This window comes from Fukomys damarensis, unplaced genomic scaffold (assembly GCF_012274545.1).
Source record: "Fukomys damarensis isolate Sample0158 unplaced genomic scaffold, DMR_v1.0_HiC HiC_scaffold_24, whole genome shotgun sequence".
NCBI classification, from domain to species: Eukaryota; Metazoa; Chordata; class Mammalia; order Rodentia; family Bathyergidae; genus Fukomys; species Fukomys damarensis.
Genome location: NW_022900936.1, coordinates 11084110 through 11107039, shown reverse-complemented (window position 1 = coordinate 11107039; position 22930 = coordinate 11084110). Strand labels below are relative to the sequence as shown.

The window sequence follows — 22930 nt, the reverse complement described above, 5'->3', positions numbered from 1 at the left end:
GAGGAGAGGCTGATTTTGGCTCCCATTTTGTAGAGGTTTCAGTCCTTAGTCAGCTGGCCCCAAGGCAGGGCAGTGCAGAGGAGATTGCTGAGGGTAGACAGACAGGAAGGAGAGAGATCAAGGGAGGAGGGAGGGGGATAGACCTTTCCAGGCCACGCCCCCAGTGACCCACCTGCTCCAACCAGGGTTCACCTGGCTCCCACGACCCAGTTGCCTCCCCAAAGCCCCACTGGTGAGCACTTGAGGCTTTGGTGGGACATCTAGATATAAACCATAACAAGAGTCACTTTCACAACAAAAGAGGGAACAAATTTATAGGTGATTCTCCACAGGTTACCAAACAGGTATGGTTTGGAAAGGTTTACTGGACAACTTTATTCCCAGTGTTTTGATTTAGTAACGACCTCTCTGCAAAATTCAGCACAACGTTTTCCAGTCTTTAGGAGTTACATTTCTCCAGTACTTACAGTGTTTTGGGGGTACTTAGCTCCATTTAAAAAAGGGATCCCTTCATGGGAATCTGTCATTTTCATTGTTTTAAGATCTCTTTAAAATGTGGCACTAAGTTGAGAGAACTTGGTCTTGTGTTATTATTGTTGCCAGAATTTGTGTTTTCAACTTCTATAACGAACCCCCCCGCCAAGCCAGCCTCTTCCAGACTGTTTTATTCCTGTACCTTTTCAGCTGCTTTTGGCAGCCAGTTGTCCTGTGATGTGAGAATAGGATATTGATTGTTTCCTGTTGCCTGTGGGACAGGAATGCTTCTTGAATTAGAGCTAATTTTGGAGTTTAAAGCATTAAATGTCAAATTTGAAAGAACCCCTGTCTAAGACTTCTTTGTTGTCGAAGGGAAGAGGTCATCCCAGGCCTAGGGGAAGGGAAAGGAAGAAAGAAAAGGGAAAAGAGAAATCACTGATGGGGTCTCCTTTTTCCAAATTATTTCCTGTGCACTCATGGAAAACTTTTTCCATTTTCATAAGACTTATTTTAAGATTTATTTTTTAACCTCGCCAGGCGTGGTGGCACATGCTTGTAACCCAGCATTTGGAATGCTGAAGCAAGAGGATCTCTGTGAGTTCGAGGCCAGCCTGGGCTTCACAGTGAGTTCAAGTCCAGCCTGGAATATGTAGCAAGACCCTGTCTCAAAAAGAAAAAAAGAATTTTTTTTTTTAATCTAAAGCCATCCAGTGAGAAGGCTATGGGTTCAGACTACACATTGTTGGGGGAATTTCATAGTTGTAAGTGGTTAGAAGCAAGACAGGAACCATAACAACAAAAACATTATGTTACTTGGCCGTAGAGGTGATTTTTGGTTTTCATTCAAACATTTATTGATTGCCTTGTTCACACAGATCTGCTGATAACCTGTATGGGCTGTATGGGCTTTTGCACAAATTTTGGACAAATTAGGAAAGCTATGCCTAGACAGATCAATTAGAAAAAGATGTCACTCTGGGCAGGCTAACTAGAATTAAGTCAGTCTTTCTGAATAGGCCAATTGAAGGAAGCATAGCCTCAAGTGGGCCAATTGGAAAAGCCTCCTCCTCTGGGTAGACCAGATGGAGAAATGCATCTCCTCTGGGTGGATGTATCTACATGGTTCAGCCAGCAGCCAGGTTTTCAGGAGGAAAAATAGACCCTTTCCTCCAGGGCGCAGAGACTGGCAAGCCAATCGGGGTCTGGATTTCAGTGCCCAGTGCAAAGACATGGAACAGGCGCAGAATTCAAATCTGCCCTCCATCAAGCCTGCCTTCCAGAGTTGGAACTGAGCTGTGCCTCACAGACACAGAACACCTGCTGTTACAGTGAAAAAGGGAAGATTTCCTACCAGAGTGATAGATTAAACTTCCCAGGAGGGTAGGGAATCACAAGTAAAAATCTGTAGAATTAGTCCTGGTCCCTCTTTGGCAAAGTCTACTGTGTTGCTGCTCTGTAAGAGAAAGGGAAGCAGGATGAAGAATGTGGACAGGAAATGAATTCAGTGTGTTCCTGTCGTTCTCTTCCAGGGAGACTCAAGACATACTCCAGTGTAAGTGACCATTACAGTCTTGGGAAATGCCCCGCGCTGGACCCTCAAGACCTGTAACCTTCTGTCTCCTGAGTCATCACTCAATCCAGTGCAGGGCCCAGGGTCAGACTTCCTGTGTGTTAAGAGCTGAAACAGCTGTTCAACCTGAGTCTGAGTGACCCCAGCATTTTGAGTTTGAAGAGAAAAAAACCTCCCCAAAATGCTGATGGCTCATCAGCCCCCTTCACATGGCTCCTTCCTCAGATGAGTAAATAGTGTGACAATTTAATAAGGGGCCTGTGATGATGTCGTGCACGTGGAGAGAATGGAAAGCTAGAGTCTTTCAATGGGGATTTTTTTTTCCCTGGGAAAGGAACGTGGTGGTTTTGGGTTTCTCTGTGTGTAATCTGAGAAGCCTATCCATCTCTGTGTGTCAGAGGAAAATTTTGCTATTAGGAAAGGAACTTCTGATTTATCACAAACAGCTGGGTGGGCCATGCCTCACTGGTGCCCAGGCATAAGCATCCTTTTAAATATAGTTACTCAGCATGGCTTTGGCCTTCATTAAAGACTCCTAAGCTGGTGCTTTTGTGTGTTGCAGTGGCTGGGGAGGTGTTGTCACCTGGCAGAAGGACATGCAGGCTCAGGAGGAGCAGGGACTCACTGAGGCGTAATGAGTCTTGCACTTGTGACGGTGTTTGTCCTGGACTGACTTGTGTTGCCTTACTCGTCGTAGGTTGAAACCCTAACTTCTAGTACCTCCCAATGTGACTGTGCACGGAGATAAGATCTTTAGAGAGAGATGATTAAAGTGAAATGAGATCATATATATGGGCTCTAATCCAACAGAGCCAGGGTTTGTATAAGAAGAGGAAATCTGGGCACAGACTTGTACACACACAGGAGAAGGGCCATGGGAAGACACATGGAGAAAGATGGCTATTTAGAAGCCAAGAAGCAAGGCCCTGGAGAAGCTAGCCTCTCCATTGCCTTGATTGTGGACTTCTGGACCCAGGATGAGAAACATGCCCTAGCCACCCAGCCTGTGGTGTGTGACAGGCAGCCCTAGCAAACCAATTCTGTCCTCATATATCCAAATGTGCTGGGTGTCCAGAACAGCGAGGCCAGCTTCAGGAAGTCATGCTGAGAAACTTCCTCTGTTATTGAAACCCCTTCCTGACAAGCTCCTTCTCTTTCTCCAGTAACTTTTTCCTGTGGGAAGGAACTTGGGATCTCCCTCTCATACCTCTTGCCAGACACGTTGTGCCCAGACACAACACCTGAAAATGGATGACTTTTAGGTACAGGTGTTGTGGTAAGGAAACATCTTAGCCTACTGGACTCCTGGCTTGTTTTTGTTGCGTGGTTCTCTGTGCTGATTGGATAGAGGAACAGGGAAAATATTTAATGCTAACAGTGGTTGGCTGATTTTCCTGGCACATTTCTGTAACGATCAAAAGAATGTGGTGTTTTAAGTTCCTACTAGAGTTTCGCAGAGGACACAGTTAAATACATAAAATTATTAGGATGGTCCATCTAAGGCATTTATGTTGTTTATAAGATATTTACATGCGACTTGTGAAGAATTTATATATGATTTTTTGGAACCAAAAGGCTATTCTATGTGGCTCCTAAAGTGTTCACGCTAAAGCTGTACTAGCTAATAGCACGTTATCATGTGCATTCATTTCCTGGAGCTGCTGTAATGAATCTCCACTGGCTGTGTGGTTTAGACAACAGAAATTTATCTTCTCTCAGTCTGGAGTCTAGAAATCCACGATCAGAGTGTTACAGTGGTTGGGACCTTTTGAATATTGAGAGGTAATGATGGTCTTTCTGAGGCTCCCCTCCCAGCTTTTCTTAGCCTCGAGTGTTCCTTGGCTGGAAATGGCATTTTCCCTGAATCTACCCATTTCCTTCCTTCTATGTATGGCTGTCTCTTGTCTAAATCTCCCCATTTATAGCAGTTCTATTGGATTAGAGTCCACGCTAATGACCTCATTTTGACTTGGTCATCTGCAGAGACCCTATTTCCAAATAAGGTTGTATTTACAGATACTGGGGTTAGGACACCAACATTTGGGGAGGGGACACACAGTTCAACTCATAGCATCATGTTATAATTTTTCATATCTTATTATTCCCCCGAAAGGACTTTGACTGCTCAAAACAAAGAGCAAAAGATAAGCAAGGTCAAGGGAACCATGAAGGCCATAGAGTGGTCAGGGTTTGTTATGGTTTGGATCTTGAATGTCCCCCAAAACTCGTGTTTAAGGCTTGGCTCCCAGTATAACAGTGCAGCGAGGTGGGGCCTTAGGGAGGTGGTTGCATCATGAGAGATCTGACTTCACGTATAGATTAATTTGTGGATTCATAACTCAGTGGCCTGTTGCAGGTGGTGAGGACTTCAGGACATAGGGCCTAGCTGGAGAAAGTGGGTCACTGGGGATGTGCCCTGAAGGGTGAGTTTTGTCGCCGTCTCTCCCTGCCACCCACCCTTGCTTTATGGCTGCCATGGGATGAGCAGCCTTGCTCCACTGTGTGATTCCCTCTGCATTCTGCCTTGCCCCATGCCTCAAAGCCATGGAGCCAGTTGACCATGGACTGAACGAAGCCATTGGAACTGTGAGCCAAAATAAATCCTCCCTCCTTACAAGATGATTATCTCAGGTATTTTGTGACAGTGACAGAGAGCTGACTAACATAGCCAGAAGTTAAATAGTCGTCCTTTGGTATCTGCAGAAAATTAGTCCCATGCATGTCTCTCAGATATCAAAATCTGCAGGAGCTCAAGTGCCTTATATACAGTAAAATTGTTAAGTGTTTGCATATAACCAATGCCTATCCTCTTGTATACTATAAACTTTCTGGATTGCTAATAATGCCTAATACAATGTAAATACTATGGACATAGTTTTTACACTATTGTTTAAGGAATAACAATGAGTAATGGGATTAAAAAAAAACTCTTTAAGTATTTTTTATTCATAGCTGATGGAATCTGGAGATGTAGAACCATGGGTACAAAAGGCCAAGTGCCCTGTGTGGGCATAAGTGTTCCTTGGGCTTAGGTGGAAAGCTCTGCCTGGACTCCGGGGTGGCTTTGTTGCCTCTCTTTCCCCATGTTCTGGCTTTTTGTAATACTTACCCTGGAGCTACTCACTGCTGAGCGTTCTTGGGGCTCATGGTGTGGTGGAATTTAGCAAGGCAGAGCATCAAGGAGCCCATGCAGAATAGAGATGGGTTGTGGAAAGCAACGTGGTTATGTAACATTCTGCCAAAGAAGACCCTGGACCCTGAAAACCGACTGGTGCTCTGAGCCCTCTGGCTGGTCTGGCTTCCCAGGAGAGATTAGTGACCCTGGGCTACATTGCTGAGCCTTATTTTTTAGCCACATACCCTGTCCTGAATCTGCATCTGGTAAAACCATTGTGTTTTCTGGTTATAATAGGATAAGTTTTATACTTCAGGGCTTTTTCAAATTATTGCAAAAAACCAGCTATATTGAACATATTGTTTGCAACTTATTTTTCTAATAGACTCTGAGACCTCCTGTCTCTTGGTCACTTTGTGCATTGAGCTTTGCTGTCAGGTGGGGTAGAGCCAGGTAGGAGTGGGGTAGGGGCTTCCAGAAGTGCAAAGGAGGAGAACGTTTAATATCAGACCAGCTCTATGTGGAAAGGTGAATCTGGGAAGTTTGAAAGGGCAGCTTTTATTCATCCTAAGAGGGCTGATAGGAAAATGAAGCCTTTGATATCCACAGAGCATCTGATCGATCTGCCTAAATAGCTGGTTAGGAGCCACATGAGGCATACCCTGTGTGAGCATCTTGCCTTTTCACAGTTTGGCATTGCAGACGTTTCTAATGTATGTTGCTGTGAGCCAGTTGTAATGATTTTGCTCCTAAGTTCCTATCACCTCCTCCACTGTTTTCAATGGGTGTGTGAACGTAAAAGGGAAAAAGGCTCATTCTGTACTTGGTACCATAGAGGAAAAGATCTTAAAAGTCAAGGCTGCCAACAGTTTCCTGCTGTACTACCCTTCCTTAGACCTGCCCTCATTACATTGTATATTAGCTTCCTGAGGCTGCGTGAGAACGTGACACAAAGCAGGGAGCTTAACATAGCAGAACTTTATTTAATCACAGTTCTGGGGGCCAGAAACAGGAAACCAAGATATCACAGAACCATGCTCCTTCAGAAACCCAGAGAGGACAGTCTTGTCTGTCTGTTTTGTCATCTATCTGTCTATCATTGATTGGTTGATGATGGATTCTTCTTAGCTTCTAGTGGTTACCTGCCATCTTCGGGCTTCTATGGATTATAGCTTCCTGCTGTGGTGTGACTATGTTCCCTGGAATTCACGTGTTGGACAGCTGGTCCCCAGTGTAGCAGGGAGTGGGACTTGTGGCAGGGGATGATGTCCTGGAGGCGCCACCCTCTTGAGTGAACTAAAGTCATTCTCCCAGGGCTTGGTCTGTTATCGCAGAACAGGTTCTTACAAAGTGAGGTTGCCCGGCTAGTTTTCTGTCTTGGACGTGTCCTCTTTTCTGCTATGTTATTATGATAGTGTGAGGCCCTCACTGATGCTCCCAGATCACCTGGCCTCCAGACCTGGAAGCTAAATAAATTTACTTCCTTTATAAAATACTCAGTCTGTAATATGTTGTTATAGTGACAGAAAATGGGTTAAGACACTACCTTACTCTCCTTTCAACCTCTGTCTTGAATGGCCGTTTTTTCTGTGTGTATCTGTGTCCCCTCCTCTTGTAAAACACCAGCCCCATTAAGATTAGGGTTCCATCCAAATGACCCTTTCTTAATTGATTGCATCTGCAGTGACCCTGTCTGTTTCCAAGTGAGGTCATATTTGGAGGTACTCTGGGGGGTTAGGGCGTTAACATACCTGAGGAGAGCAACGCGATTCAGCCTATAACATGTGCTGAGGCGAACTCATCTTTGCCGCTGACCTCTTTGCAGCCACATATCCCTCTTGGCCATTTTCTGCTTCTCCAACTCAATGTCTTGGCATTACCTTTCTTCTGCCACGCTCTTCAGACCATCAAGTTATTTGACTCCAGTGAGTTCCACCTCTGAGTTGTTGCTTGTTAATTTCTCTCCTACTGATCAGTGCCTTTGCCACGGTCTGGTTTCATTGTTGAGTCCTCTTTCATCCTGCCCATCCTATCTAGAGGTGAACGCCAATCATGCCGTAGTCCTGCTGGAGAAACCTTAACAGGGTCTCTGATTATCTACAGTGCAGATCCCAGTTCAATCTCCTACGTTCAGGGCTTCCTGGGATCAGTCCCTGTGGTATATTCTGAGTTTCTCTTCCTGTACTGTTGGTGCTGGCGCAGGTAAATCCTTTGACCCCTGTGTGTGCTCTGTTGGAGTCCCCTGGCTGCCTCTGCCTCCTGGTGGTGCCTGCGCCAGGCTGACCCTGCCAGTCTTGCTGAATGCCATGTTCACCCATGGAGCCTGCCCTTCCCTGCTCAGCCCGAAGCAGTGTCTCCTACCTTTTGTTCTGCCTCCCTTGTTGCCTTTCCTACTGCTTGTGACATCCTAGGCATTCATGAGTGGATGTTGGCTTCCTTATCAGACAGTGAGGTTATGTAGGGTAGAACCAGGTCTTATTAATTAAAACAAAAAAATTTCCACAGTGCCTCTATGATTTGTCACAAAGAGTGGGCACTTAGATAAGCGTAGGGGAGGAAAGGTGTCTGGTGGAATCTCTGGCTGCATGCCTGAGGTGGTTCCATGGTCCAAAGGTTTCCTTTCTGGGTCTGGCTCTCTCAACATCACTCTGCTGAGCCGGTGTGCATCGGGACACTTTGGTTAATCAGTACCGTGGGAGTCACGCTTATCCAGAGTCAGCCATGGGTTTCTTGTGGCTTAGCTTTTAACTTTCTGGTGGACCGAATGCAGAGTAGTTGGAAAAATATTTCTCAGAGAGGTTGCAGCGTGGACCAGATGCCAGGACCTTTGAGTTTGGTGTTAGATTACTGATTCACAACGTATGACAGGTGGGTGGTGTAGAACAGCAGAAATCTACTATTACACATTTCTGAGGCTAGAAGTCTGCGATCAAGGTGCTGGCAGGGAAGACCCTGCCCCCTCTGAAGATGCTAGAGAAGGGTCAGTTCCAGGTCTCCCTCCTGGGTTTCAGTGGTTCCGGGACTCATGGCAGCCACCGCCAATCTTTTCACAGCATTTTTTTCACTGTGTGTGCCCGTGTCCATATTAGATTAGGGTCCACCCTGATAACCTCAGAGTAACCAATGAGAAATTGTTTAGGGGAGAGAATTGAACCCATAGCAAGTACCTGCCTGGGCTCACCTGTAGAGTCTGTGGTGTGGATCTGCTGGGACATTTGGGAGGGTCATGAAGGTGAGGAGAAAGGGGGTGTTCATCTCCACCACACTGTGCTGGGGAGACGCTTCTGGGTTTGTGTACCTGGCTGTTGACGCATTCCCAGCAGCTTTCTGATGTGGAGGTGACAGGTGAGGGACAGGAGTAGCCAGCTTTGACTGAAAGGCAGCAGTGGTCAACCTTGCTCGCCTGGCAGCAGAAATAGGAAGCCATCTCAGTGGGAGCTTTTCAGATCCATTTGGGCTGGGGATTTTAGCCCTGTGGTTCCATCCTCTGCCTCGCAAGCGCCAGGACCTGAGTTCAATCCCTGGTACCAAAATAAAAAAACAACAACAAAAAAGAACCTAACATCAGTTACCTCTGTGTTCAGCTACTGTTTAAACTTGTTACTCACCCTTTTGTGTTGGCCCTGTCCCACTCATACTGTCTCCTCCTTTGCAAACTGAGTTCTATCCTGAGCCACTACCCCACCTCCCCTGGGTAAGACAGGTTGTCTCCTTAGGACGTCAGCATTGAAAGTGTGGTGAGTTTGGATGGAGAGACATTACTGTTCTCCCTTGTTCACAGTGAACTGCCTGAGCTGGTTCAGGTCACCCTGCTGCTGGTTGTCAAGAAGCAGCTAAAGTGTAGGCTGCGTCAAACCCAGGCTCAACCATGTTCATGTGTGTGTGTGTGTGTGTGTGTGTGTGTGTGTGTGTGCTTGGCAGGTTTCTTCATCTGTGTAAATCAAAGCTTTTCCCTCTGTGGTGGAGGGAATTGCTAACATCTTCCTCGGAGCATGTGGTGTTGACATGGGACATGGGTGATGGCTTACGAGGCTTCTCACGTGCTTAAGAAGTGGGGACTATTGCAGTTTGAGAATTGAAGTTTGATGGCTGTAGTCTGCAAGGTGTGTCCTTTCTTTTGTTTTCACACTGTGCAGTTGACAAAGAAGTGACAATTTCCCAGATCAATTTTATGCTTATATCTAACTAAACTAGTTTGAATGTAGCTTTCCCTTGGTTTATGTGAGGGAGTGACTCCAGGACCCCCTCGGTACCAAGGTCTGTGGGTGTTCTTGTCCCTTGCATCAAATGACATAGTATACTTTACAGTATCTTTAGATTACTTATAATACCTAAGAAGATGTAAATCCTGTACAAATAGTTGCTATACTGCCTTGTTAAGGGAAGAAGAACAAGAAAATTTGGTACAGTTGCAACCATCATAGGCTTAGCTCCAGATGGTATGAGTGAGACTCTAAGACAAGGCTGCTCCTTCAGGAGTGTTCTCGCGAGACTTAGGATGCGTGAAACGGCGGGAGGCGGTAGGGGGCGCGCCTGCATACCCCTGCATTCTTGAGATCTGTGTGTGGCAGATTCAAATTTTGCTTTCTGGAACTTTCTGGACTCCCCTCCCCCCAGCCTTTTCCATCTGAGATTGGCTGAATCTTTGCATGCAGATCCACGAATATGGAGGGTTGACTGTATTTACAAAGCTCAATTAATCAGACAGCTGACTATAATGGGCCAGAAGACCTGCCCTGTGTTTTGTTTCTTTTTCTTTTTCCTTTCTTTCTTTTTTTTTTGTACAGAGGATCGATTTTGGGACCTTGCACTTGCGAGTCAAGTGGCAAAACCACTGAGCTAAATCCCTTGTCCTGATTTTGTTTCTTGTTCTTACAGATTAAGTTATTTTTTGGTGAGAAAGAGGGGGAGAGGAAGAGGGAGAGGATGAGAGAGAGGGAGACAGAGGGAGAGAGGCAGGAGGAGGAGGAGTAGTTGTGCTTATAGCTAAATGTTTAACTAAATGATGAATTTAAAGTCTATATTTTTACCTTTTTTTTTTTGGTGCTGGGGATTGAAACAGGACTTTACATGTGCTAAGCAAGTGCTCTGCCGTTGAGCTACATTCTGGGAAGATTAGAGGTCTGCACCTTAAAAGAATTCTGAACATGGGTGCCCTGGATGGCGGTGGAATATTGGTGTTTCAGTCTTGGAATGGCCACAGTGTGTGTGACCCTAGCCAAGTCCCCAAACCTCCATTAAATAAAGCTAACCCCTCCCAGGAAGAGAAACAAAACTAAAACCTCCACCCTTTCCTTAACTGGTCACATTGTTAAAGGGATGATGCTATTTCTAGGTGACCACAAGATGACATCCAAAGATTTTGGGGGATATAAGAAAAATGTTTCAAGTTAAGCTTTCTAAAACATTCTGGGTTATGTCTAATGTGACACAGTATTGGTTGGAGTGGTTGCTTTCCTCTATTTTTTTCCTTTTCCGGTACTGGTGATTAAACTCAGGGCCGTCACACTGAGCCACACTCCAAGCCTTTTTTCAGTTTTTAGTTTGAGCTGGGGTCTCCCTAAGTGGCTAAATTGCCCAGGTTGGGCTTGAGCTTGTTTATCCTCCTGACTCATCCTCCCAGAGTGCTGAGATTATTGGTTTATACTTCCATTCCTGCCCTCCTCCTCCTCCTCCTTTTCTTCTTCTTCTTTTGTTTTGTTTTTTATTTATTTATCTATTTATTTTGATACTGGGGAATGAACTTGGGTCCTTGTGCTTGCGAGGCAGGTAGCAGAACCACTGAGCTAAATCCCCGGCCTCTTCTTTTTGTTTTTTGAGATCTGATTTTGATGATGTTTTCTTAAGACTTGATACCACTTAAGAAAACAAAACAAAATTCACTGGAAAAAAATAGTCTATCTGGACGTGGGCTGCAAATTTCTGATTCAGTAGTTTCATTACTGAAAGAATTTTAAAGACCTCTTTATGGAATACAGTGCCAGCAAACAATTATTTCTTCCTAGAATCAGCTTGAGTCCCCCTCTTCCTGTAAGCTAAGCCATTAGTCACAGCTTTCTGTCTTGTATACAAATCAGGGACCTTTACTACAACAGATCGGCTTTTTATGTTTAAATACTGAGTGCCTGGGTGACTTTCGACATGAATTTCCTTTAGGAAGTCTCCTTTTGTGGTCTGTTCTTTTGGCCTCTTTCTATCTCAGTTTTCTTTTTGCCAAACTTTAAATGATAAAAAGTAGAAAGGGTATTTGATGTGCTGTTTCCTGAATTTTGTATATCACTAAAAACAGGTGAAAAAGGAAAACCCAAGGTTACAAATACAAACAAAAAACTGGTGGCCTCCTTTTTCAAAGACAAACAGAAAGCATAGAATGTCCATTCAAAGTTAAGACGAAGAAGGTATACCCGTAGAAAAGTTAATAACTGAAAATAGGTTATTGAATTCACAAGCTAAGCAAACCTGTGGCAGAGAGAAGAAATTTAAGGTGTCATGTTTGGAGATGTCTTGGGATCGTCGGAACTGATTTTATTCAGGGAGCACCACTGCTTCTCAGGGGCTTGGTCTGCTGTCCTTTCGATCTTTTGCTTCTTTTTTTTGCTTCTTTTTTTATGCCTAAAATCTGTGGCAAGTTTTCTTGGGTGCTGTGAGTTGCACTGCACATTCCCCCCACCCAGTCCACATGTCGCAGTTCTGACCGCCAGTACTAGGAGATCAAAGAGGTAGCGAAGTTTAAATGAAGTCATGAGGTGGGCCCTGATCCAATCTAACTGGTGTCTGTAAGAAAAGGAAATTTTAAGGGGCCGGGGATTTGGCTCAGCGGTTCAGTGGCCTGCCTTGCTAGTGCAAGGACGCGAGTTCAATCCCCGGTACCAAAAAAAACGAAAAGAAAATTTCAATGCTGATGGGAAGGGAAAGGCAAGGACAACACAGCGAGAAGATGCTGCCTTGTGCAAGCCACCCAGAGAGGTCTCGGAAGAAACCAACCCTGTTGACACCTTGGGCTTGGACTTGTGGCTTTCAGAGTTGGGAGACCACACATTTCTGTGGTTTTAGCCACCCTGTGTGGGGTGCTTTGCTGGGGTGGCCCTTGCGAGTGACTGCGCTGGGGGCTGTTGGTGAAAACATGGAAAGAACGATCTGTGTTTCAAAAAAGAAAAAGGAACCGAGGCTTGAGTTGTAGGATCTCAGGCAGGCCCTGTCCTTGCAGCCCCCTTCCCTTCCACACGAGTGTGCAGACACACTCACCTCCCTCCGCATTATCTGCTCGTACGTTCCGTGACCCTCCCGGGAGCCATTTTTGCTGCCAGTGGAGGCCGAGCATTCCGCTTGCCATCAAGCAGAAAAGAGGCTGGGAGGATTTATGGAGCACTCCCAGGAACTCAGATTCTGCTTTATTCAGACGGACACCGTACACACACATGGATACATCACAGCAGCGTGCGGAAAATGCCTGGTTTCCCTTCCTGGTGAACACAGGCATGGGCCGGCCCTGGCTCTTAGAGTGTGATTTAGGTCGGGAGGAAGGAAGCCTTGTGTTCACGTGCTGCGGTAAAAGCCACCTGCAGAGGGCTCTTGAGAACTTCCTGGGAACAGGTGGCCCGTGGCCACAGGGATTGGGAGACAGGAGCCATGTAGGGACGCCTTTGCTCAGTTTAGTGCACAGCTATTATTTCAGCTTTCCTGGGGGTGCCATGTCCGTCCCCACAATACATGCTCGCTCCCCTGCCCTGCCTTTCCTTGCCCGCCCCTTCTTTCTTCCTCCTTCCCCCTAAGCACCACTTGCCGTTCTCCATTGTATCCTCACCGCACTGTGTTGTCATTTTGTTTGCTGGGTGATAACTGCAGCGAACAGATGGTCACTATGCCAAGCGCATTGCACGGTCACTTCAGCCACCATTCGTATCCTCAGGTCACCGATGAACTGAACTGTCCAAGATTTAATGAGGTGAAATTTCTTGCCCGGGATTCCTTCATACTGGTACTCTGGAACCCCCTCATCGGCTTCTAAAAGGGACAATTTAAATCTCGCTGTACATGGCAGATGGTTGGTCACGCCACATGCATTGTGCAGTGACAAAACTGGACATTTCTTGACCCCTTCCTTTGCTGGACTTTTTGGTTGAGTGCTAGGTCTTAGCTTACTGGATCCTGGGCTTACTGGATAAATGGTTTGTGTTAAGCTAAGCAGACCAAATTTTGCTGTCTGCTCTGGTCACCTCTTGCCACAGGTGGCGGCTGAACTTATGAAATGTGACAAGTGTGGCAGGTGTGCCTTAAATGTAAAATACACAGAGTACAAAAAAGAGTGTGAAAAGTGGCTCATTGGAATTTTGGAATATGGTGCACGCTGAAACGATAAGAGTTTAGATAACGGGTTATAGAAAATGTGTTAATTTATTCCACCTGTTCCCTTTTCCTTTCTCTGTGTCGCTACTACGTGGCAATGTTGGTCACACGGCTCTGGACATGTGGTTGAGCTGTGATCTCAAGATTGTTCCTTGAACCCTGGGGGCTTCTTGAGTCATTGTGATATAGGGATGTGCTAGTGGCCGGGAGTGCTTGGTGGCTCAAAAGTGACAGTAATTTTTTTCTGACTAGGAATTAATAATGTCAATACGGAGACATTTTGATGGGCTGGACATTTGGGGAAGACAGCATGTAGGCATCCTTGGCTGGGGCACATTCCATTAACAGGACTGAACTGTGCACTTAAAAGCGTGGAAGATGCTAAGTGTGGTATGCTTCTAAACCTCAGTACAACTTTTCTTAAATAAACAAAAATGTAAGCCATATATAATATGACTATTAGGTAAAAAGCATTTAAAGAATGAAAATTTTATTTGACCAATAGCCAGGGGACTGAATGAAAATCTATAGAATGGAAGTGAGTCAAAATGAGATTTGATCCAAGAAAAAAAAACAGTGGAGGGGAAACGGAGGGGCTCCAGATCATAAAGATTTTAATTTTTTGACAAGGAATCCTGCCTTTCAGTTACACATTTCCTAGCACAGATAATGATTATAGCCATCTTTAGAAAGACAAGGGCCTCACTGTGTGAACAAAGGGCAGGAGGAGAGGGCTAAGAGAGCTCTGGGAAGACTTAGAGGTACATGATCTATCAGGGTAGGGCTGGCCAAGAAGGAAGCTTCTGGAAGGGACCTGGAGACTGGGTATGGTCAGGGGAAAAGAAGTTCAGAAATCCAGAGGGTCCCACACACTAGCTGGACTAAAGCCAACATGATTAAGAGATAGTGAAAAATAAAGGAAATCCACCACTCTAGCAGTAGGGGTTTTTCTCAGAGAGGAGCAGTTGTATGTTTAAGGGAGGCTGAGTAGGGAGAGCCGGGGTGCAGGACACCCACTCTGGGGTGTCTGACGGTGGTAGGAAGCTGCCCATTGCTTTGAGTTAAGTGCAGTGAAGAGACACACTTGTGCCAAACCCATTATCTTTTGGATTCCTGGGATCTGTTTGCTTTTAGATTGTGTAATTCAAGGCTTCTTTTCTTTCGCCACAGATTTACACTCTGGATAATTAAAAGTGCAGCTAAGGTCAAAAGAAATAGAGCAGAAAACACCACTGGCAGAGTTGATGGGGATTCCAGATGGGACATCCAGGTTTTTTTTTTAAGCCAGTATTATCGATCCGTTGGCTTCCGAGGCCCGGCACTGTAGTAAACACTGAGATGAATTACACATGGTCTTGTGTAATTCTTGTACAAAGGTCATCAGCTTGACTTTTTGGATGCTTTTCCAAAACCGCAGAGAAGTGATGTTTGCATTACCTGTCTTAGGAGCTTGGTGAACTCACACTGTGTGGGAATTGGGCACTCGGGTTTAGTTACCCTTGTGGGTTATTTAGCCTCTTGACCACAATAGATAGAGGAAGAACGCACACTTACTTGAAGTAACAGCTTTCGATAAGAATCTCAGCAATCACCCAGCTGCCCTTGTGGGTGAAGCCCGAGTGTCCTGCCCGCCTAGCTGTCTCCAAATGCTCTGTTTGTGGCATTCTTCGCTCTTTCAGGAGCCAATATCTTTTTTCCCACCAGCAGGATGTGTTTCCAGGGTGATTTGCTTAGTGAATCGGAGCTGGAGTCAGGCGGGTGCAGAGTGCCCCTGGGAATGTGCCTGCAGAACTCCCGGGGGTGGGCGTGGGAGGGTTTCCCAGTCCTGCACTGGCCCTGGCTTTTTTTTCCCCCCTCAAAATGAAGCTGAGTCTTTTGTCTTTACCCAACACAGGTTATGTCAGTGTGGCCTCGATCTGCCCCCATGAGGAATTTCCCGCCTGCCACCCTCATTTTCAAAACCTGGGGAAGAACACTTTTCCCCTCATTTACAAAAGGATAAATTTTAGCTCACAGCAGCAGGAGGGTGGCCGTCTGGAGCCAGGGGTCAGCAGCAGTTGAACTGGGCTACACAAATAGCAGCGATTAATGGCCCCCATAAAAGACAGCCCTGTGTGTTTGCTGTCTAGCATGGTTCCTTGAGAATCGGAGCAATGCCGAAATTAATTATAAAGCAGGCAAAGGATATTTTCTGCTTCCTGTTTAATACGTACCATCCACATGGGTGCACGTTCCACTCCGATGCATTTACACACATCGTTTCTTTGGAAAAAGGCGTGAAACCAATTTATTTGCAAAACTTCCCACTGGGTCATGCTAATCACGCAGCTTTTAGCCCCTTTCCACTGGATTCAGACTTGGGCTGGAGCAGAGAGCACTGGGCCTTCTGTCATTATTGCCTTGCTGCCTTTTGGGGCAGCCTCTTTTGCCTACCCTGCTCAGTTCATTTCATCCAGTGCTGTCACCCAGATTATTTTGTTTATAGTGACATTGCAAACAAGTCAAACTAATAACTCTGTTCTCTGCTTGGGCTTCCATTTAAAAGAAAAAAATACCAGAGACTGGAGAGATAGAGGCACAAGGTACTTATTGTCTGAGTCCTGGAACCTGAAAGTCACAGATCAAGGTGTTGGGCAGGTTTGGTTTCTCCTGAGGCTGCTGTCTTTGTCCTGCAGGTGGCCATCTCCTCTCTGTGTCCTCACGTGGCCTTTTTCTGTGTGTGCATAAAAAATAACATCAAATCACCAGTCCTATTAGGTTGGGGACTCTTACGATCTCATTTAACCTTAATTTCCTCTTTTAAGGCCCTTTCTCCAAATATAGTCACCCTGAAGGTTAGGACTTCAACCTGAGAAATCTGACGGAGCACAGCTCTGCCCAAATAAGATCTGGTTAATAAAATCCTCTTTTCCCAAGTGCTTGTGAACCTATTCATTCATCCAGGAAATATCTTTTAGTTGGACGTGGTGATGTACCCCTGTCATCCCAGCACTCTAGGATGCTGAGGCAGGAGGATCACAAATTTGACCCCAGCCCGTGCAGCTTAGCCATTGAAGAATTTGAGAACCTGCCTTGAAATAAAAGAAAATTTAAAAAACGCTGGGGATGGTGCTGTTTGGGACATCAGGAGCATGTTGTTGAAAAGGACTGGGCTTTCTCTTCCTGGGGCTTGGGTTGGTCAGGCAGATCCCACCCTCAGTGAATGGATTTTGTAGGATTCAGAGGTATAAGTGCCTTGAGGGAATAGGCCGAGGAAGGACACTGTGCCAGGGTTGTGACTGTGAGTAGGGTCAGAAAAGCCTCCCCAAAGCAGACATTTCCATGGCCGTGGAGGTGAGGGCACGAGTGTGTGGCCAAGGGCTGGGGTCGCAACACCCCTGTGTGGTCCGAGGACCGGTGAGGAAGTCACCATCAGCAGTTGTCTGGGAAGATGAGGACGGAGGCCAGTATCTGTGACGGGTGGTACAGGCAGTATCAGGACTTTGGCTCCTCCTCTGGGAGAAATGGAGAGTCTGGATGTCTTTTTATGGCTCTTGCTTTAGGGGAGCCTCCCAGTCCCCCAAGATTAGCTGCTCTGGAAGAGGAGGCAGATGGGGTCAGACAAATTGAGAGGGCAGAAGGGTACCTGGTGGGGACACAGCCCAGGATTAGCCATTGGGTGGGAGGCACAAGACGCAGGAGGTGAAACATGAGGCTCCCTTGGTCCTGGAACTGCAAGAGCCCTGGACAATCCACTTGAAACCAGTCCCTCTCTTAGGCACACTTATAGGAGGTGAGAAGCTGCTTTCAGCCGCAGGAAGGCTGGACGGCTCCATGGCCTTGAACTTGGCAGCCTTCCTAACTTTCTTCTCTGCTCGGCTCACCCGGAGCCATTCAGTCTCCTCTTACCCATTCTCCAGCAGCAGCACTTAGCTGAATTAGATAGGAATCTCTGGCTGCTGTCCAGCCCAGAGTGGGGCCACTAGGCGCACACGTGACCGGGGAAGGGCGGAGTGGGGCCGCTTGCCCATTTCCCCCCCCCTTTCTGTCTGCTTTCCTCCCCTTGCCGTCACGCGTTGGCTCTGTCATTAGTCCAGGGTGTGTTTATTAAGCTTTTTCTCTGCCCTGGTACTGCTGGGCACTGGGTAGGTGAGACTGAGCCACCTTTTGAAATGCCCTCAGGGCTTGGGGCCAGAAGTGTGTTCTAAGGAAAGGATGAGCCTTGGATGAGGCCAGGAAGGGTCCTCGTTCTGATCAGGGCTGAGCCCTGAGTCCAGGGAGGGGTTTGGAGGTGGGATCCTTACGTAGCTTCACAGAATCAGGTGAGGGGTCTGTGACAAAGGTGGTGGGGTGCAGCTGGTCAGGAAAATCTCTCAGAAGGGGCCGGTCTTAGTTGCTTCCTCATTGCTGAGATGCAACAATATCCACAGCTATAGGGGTGAGAGGTTTAATTTGGCTCACAGTTTAGAGTTTTCAGTCCACAGTTACCTCAGCTGCAGAGGCAGGGCGGGATGGCAGGGGGTGTGGTGGAGGAGAAACAGCTCATAGCATGGCAGCAGGAAGGGGGGGAGAGAGGGAGAGAGGGAGGGAGAGAGAGAGGGGCAGGGGAGGGGAAGAAGATAAACCTTTCCATGCCATGCTCTGGTGACCACCTCCTCAGACTAGGCTTCACCTCCCAATGCCACATTCATCTATAAGGCAACAGAGGACTAATCCATGGGTGAGTGTCACACCTGCATGAGCCAAACACCTGTGAACATGTGTTCACAGGTTGAAGCCACAGAGCCCATGGGCTGAGCTGCTGTGCTGCCATGTTGGGCGCCCTGCAGTGTGCAAAGCAAGGTGAGGTCGGGAGAGGAGCTCCGAGATCTGACCGCAGGCCTGTGTTTGGTTCCGACTTACATTTTTATTCTTGCAGGGAATCTCGTAGGACTGTAGGATGCTTGCATGGCCTATTAGTCTGCCAAGGCTTCGGTAACAATATCCCTTAGACATAGACTATGAGGCTTAAATAATGGACCTTTATTTTTCATTTTTCTCATGGTACTCAAGGTGGAGGTCTGAGATCGAGGTGTCAGTGTGGTTGGTGTCTCCTGAGGCAGATGGCTATCTTCTTGGGCCCTCTCATGGCCTTTGCTATGCATAATGAGACACACACACACACACACACACACACACACACACTCTCTAGTGCCTCTTCTTTTCTCACATGGACACCAGCCCTGTTGGTCTCCAGATATAGTACATTGGAGGAAGGGACTCAGTATATGCATTTTGGCAAAGATACAGTTTATTTTATAATCAAAAATGATTTTGAAGCACTACAAAGAACCTGAATTATCTCCCACAAATGGGCGTGAAGAGCCATGATTGACAGGCTACACCTGTTACCTAGAACAGTATCGGGTGCATTTCAAGTGCTCAATACAAGTTTGATGAACAAAAGTTTACTTTCAGCTTAGCATACAGTATTCATTTAGATGCTGAAGTGTCCTGGAAAGAAAACTCTGTTTTGGCTCACTTCCATGTGAGAAGAAATTCAGTTAAGGCCTCCCATTCTCTATGTGTTTTGATTGTTTCACACATTGTGGCACAAAAGTGCTTTGACAAATGGATGAACTTTCTAAAATACGGCATGTATACTACATGTATGTATGTTTCTGTGATATTCAAGAGGAGTCTCTGATCAGTACTCTTTTCTTTCTCTCAGTCCATGGAATCCATTTTACATCTGACTTTTCGTTTTGGAGCTTGGATACAGCAACCGTTCTTGCTTATGGCTCAGAGCAATGAATTTGAAAGGAAGGGAAGGGTGATCCAGGATGAAGGGATGAATTTAAAATCCCTTTAACTCTGATCCTAGCTACATAGTCTCAGCTAAGTCAATATTTACAGGAGATGAGCGAGTAGACTGATAGACGACTACTGCCTTGGGATTTAAAAAGCAGTTCCATTCCAGAGCGTTAGAAACACTGAAACGTGGTTTGGGTTTCTTGTTTAATGTGCAGCGATGGAGTCAAGGACATGCACTCTTTTTTTGGCCGGTGAACCTGAGCCTGAGTGCTTTCCTGTTCTCTCTACAGGCTGAGTCATTGAAAGTAGCATGGTATGATAATAACGGCATCAATTTAAAGAGCCAGCCGCAGTACAAAGTAGCTTGTGTACATCCTGTTGGGCACCATTTGTTTTGCAGAAGTGTGTGGCATTACTCCACCCAGATGACCTTGGGCATCCTTCGTTGTACAATGGTGTTTCTCCTGGTCATGTGACAAAATCATCGGTCACGAATCCCTTTCTTGCAATTGGCCCCTTTGCTCATGGATTGGGACCCACGTGTGTGTCCTTCCCTCTCTTCTCTCATGCTAGGCAAAGCCAAGCTCCCATTGTGTGCAGGTCAGATCTTTTCCACCAGTCCCTTTCCTTCTTTAGGGTCCCCGCATCTCCCCTGTAACTTGTGTTTCTCCACCTCTGTAGCTGCTGCCTAGAGATTATAGATTCACTCATTTTATAGCCTCGGGAGATTTCCATTTCTTTCCTCTGAGCTTAACTATTTATTTAGAAGTTGGCTTGCTGACTTTACCCATCGTGGTAGACATCTTTGTTTGGTTGGGGAAGGAGGAGGGGTGACATAGAGTTCCCATATTGTGAGACATACGTTTTCTTAATTAATGAAAGAAGTTGATGAATAATCTGCTTTCAACTGTCATAGATTGGAGCTCTGCAAGACTTCGCTACTTACATGGTTGGAAGTATGGGGGCAATCTTTGAAAACAGATTCCTTTGTGAAATTTTGGGAGACTTTGCAGCTTGGATTCATTGAAGAGCCGGAGTGTGGTTTTACTGACATTTCACAGGATTTTCTTTTCTTTTCCTGTTTTTTTGATGTGCTCAAGAAGATATCCAGGCTTCTGATACTCCCCGGACATCCGTCATCCTTCCTCCACACACACACATACACACCCTCATCCGCCAGACCAGACTGGGAGTTCCTACGGGACACTGCTGGGACTCTGCCCTCCAGGATCAGGGAATCTGCAGTGCTGATATTGGCCACTGGTCCTCCCTCTCTTTTTATCTGGAACCTGCTAAACTTACTTATTTTAGTGTCACTGAGTAACAACTCTAGTTTTACACTCTTTGAAACTCTCTTGCCTAAAGCAATTTAGTTTTTAGCTACAGACCCATCATTGCACTGGGCTTTTACCCTGACAGAATCAATGTTGGATCTATTTTGCCTATAAATCTCAGATTGCTGTCAAATTAAATTCGATGCCTCCCTTTGCCAGTCATTGATTGCCTTTCCCTTAATATCGCAGTCATATCATTTCCATTTTTGTTGTTTTAGGTGAAGTTGATTAAGTGTTTTTGTGTAATTATGAACGGCATTCCAGGTTCACTGTTATTGGTGTAGAGGGTGAAGAAAAACAAGCTGGTGACGAGGGACCATGATGGAAAAATTCTCCCAGGGCAGGTGGCTTGGTTTCTTGACCAGCAAAACTTGACAACCAAGATATCAAATGATGATGGTGAACACACCTGGTGTGTTCGTTTCCTGGGGTTGCTGTAACAAATTACCACAAATTTGGTTACTTAAAACAACAGAAATTATTCTTTCATCGCCTGGAGACTGGAAGTGTGAAATCAATTTCACTGGGCCAAAGTCAAGATGTCAACAGGGCCATGTTCCCTCTAGAGACCCTTCCATGAGAACTTTGCCTATTCTGACTTCTGGTGGAATGCCTGGGCTTCTGATCACATCAATCTTTCCTTCACATGGCCTTCTCTTTGTGTGTGTGTGTGTGTGTGTGTGTGTGTGTGTGTGTGTGTTAAGGACATTAGTGAAGGCTTTGGGGGCTTACCAATTAATAATGCAGGACCGTTTCCACATCTTAGGTCCTTTAACTGCACCATGTTGGCAAAGACCCTCTTCCCGAATTAGGTACTGTTTCCGGATTTGGATATGGACCTCTCTTGAGGGGTTGGCTCTGCTTTGCAGAAGCTTCTGTAAGTTGACCCCAAAGCTGGGACTGGGTGGTTTTCCTGGGATCTTACCCACTTCCCATCGTGGATCACACCATTGCCTTGCTACTCACCTTTGGGAAAGGGAGGGTGAGGGGCAGAAAGAGGAGCAAGAAATTGAGAGAAGCTGGGGCACCATTTGGAAACAGTCCCTGACTTAAGATGGTTTAACCTAGGATTTTTGAATGTTACGATGGTGGTGAAAAAGTAATATACAAAACCATACTTTGTTGTTTTGCATTTTGAACCCTTCCTGGGCTAGCAATATGTGGTACAGCCTTCTTTCTCTCCATGCTGGGCAGGAGCAGTGAGCTCAGCTACCAGTCAGCTGGTTGATCATGAGGGGGAAACAGCTGATGTTGTGTAGCACACTGTATCACTAAGCCAGGCTGGTCCGTGGGTTACAGGATTCAGTGCATTTTCTACTTATGGTATTTTTAGTTTATTGTGAGTTTATTGAGACAGAACTCATCAAGAATCAAGGAGCATGTGTACTGCATTTGCTAAGAAGTAGGAAAGTGTAAGAACCATCCAAAAGAACTATCCAAAAGGAGGCCAGGTGAATCCACCTGGTATGTTGGAAGTAAGCACTGTTAGGATTGTGATAATCATATGGTTGTCAAGGTCATGATGGCCAGCTGCCTGGGAAAAGCTACCTGTGCTCCCAGTTCTGTCCATAGGGCTCACCATCATAGCTATTTGCTCACCACTTACTAGGGCTTTATAGGGATCTTGAGGCTCAGCTCTGGGAGGAGGGCTCTGGTGGGGTAGTATTAGTGATGCTGCTGTCCACTGGTCTCATATGGTCTGGTCAGAACAGAGGGGAAGGTGGGTTCAGTCAGGCACTGTCAGAAGCCCTCTGGGATTGCAGTGAAGGGGAGGAGAAAAGGAGCATAGAGAGGCTGTAGGTAAAAGGCACAGAGAGAGAGAGGGAGGGAGGGAGGACTGTAACACATATTGCCAACTGAGGAAGTGATCAAAACACAAGTAAACGGTGGTGTATTAGTCACTTTTCTGATGCTGGGACAAAATATCTGACCTACGTAAAGGGGGAAAGGTTTGCTTTCGGCTTATGGCTTAAGAGGTTTCAGTCCATGGTGGGCTGGCTTCAAGGCAGAAACAGCATGGCAGAAGGACATGGCAGAGGAGAGCTGCTCACCTCATAGCATCCGGGAAGCAGAAGAAACAAGAAAGAGCTAGAGAGAGAGCAAGGGGCTGAAGACAGGATATACGTTCAAAGGCAGGGCCCCACTGACTACTTCCTCTAATAAGATCCCGCCTCCCAGTGACCTGTTCAACTGTGACCTCATCAATGGGCTGATCCTTTAGTGAAACTAGTGCATTTTCGGGGAACTTTTTTTTCCTGGCAATACTGTACTGGAGATAGAATCCAGGGTCTTCCCACTGAGCTATATTCCCCAACT

The 22930-nt window shown here is 46.1% G+C and overlaps 1 protein-coding gene across 1 annotated transcript in view; it reads left to right on the top strand.

Annotated features, from left to right (window-relative positions):
- Positions 1-22930, top strand: part of Hunk (hormonally up-regulated Neu-associated kinase) — a 103251-nt gene that overhangs the window by 2113 nt on the left and 78208 nt on the right. The gene's annotated exons all lie outside the window — the stretch shown is intronic.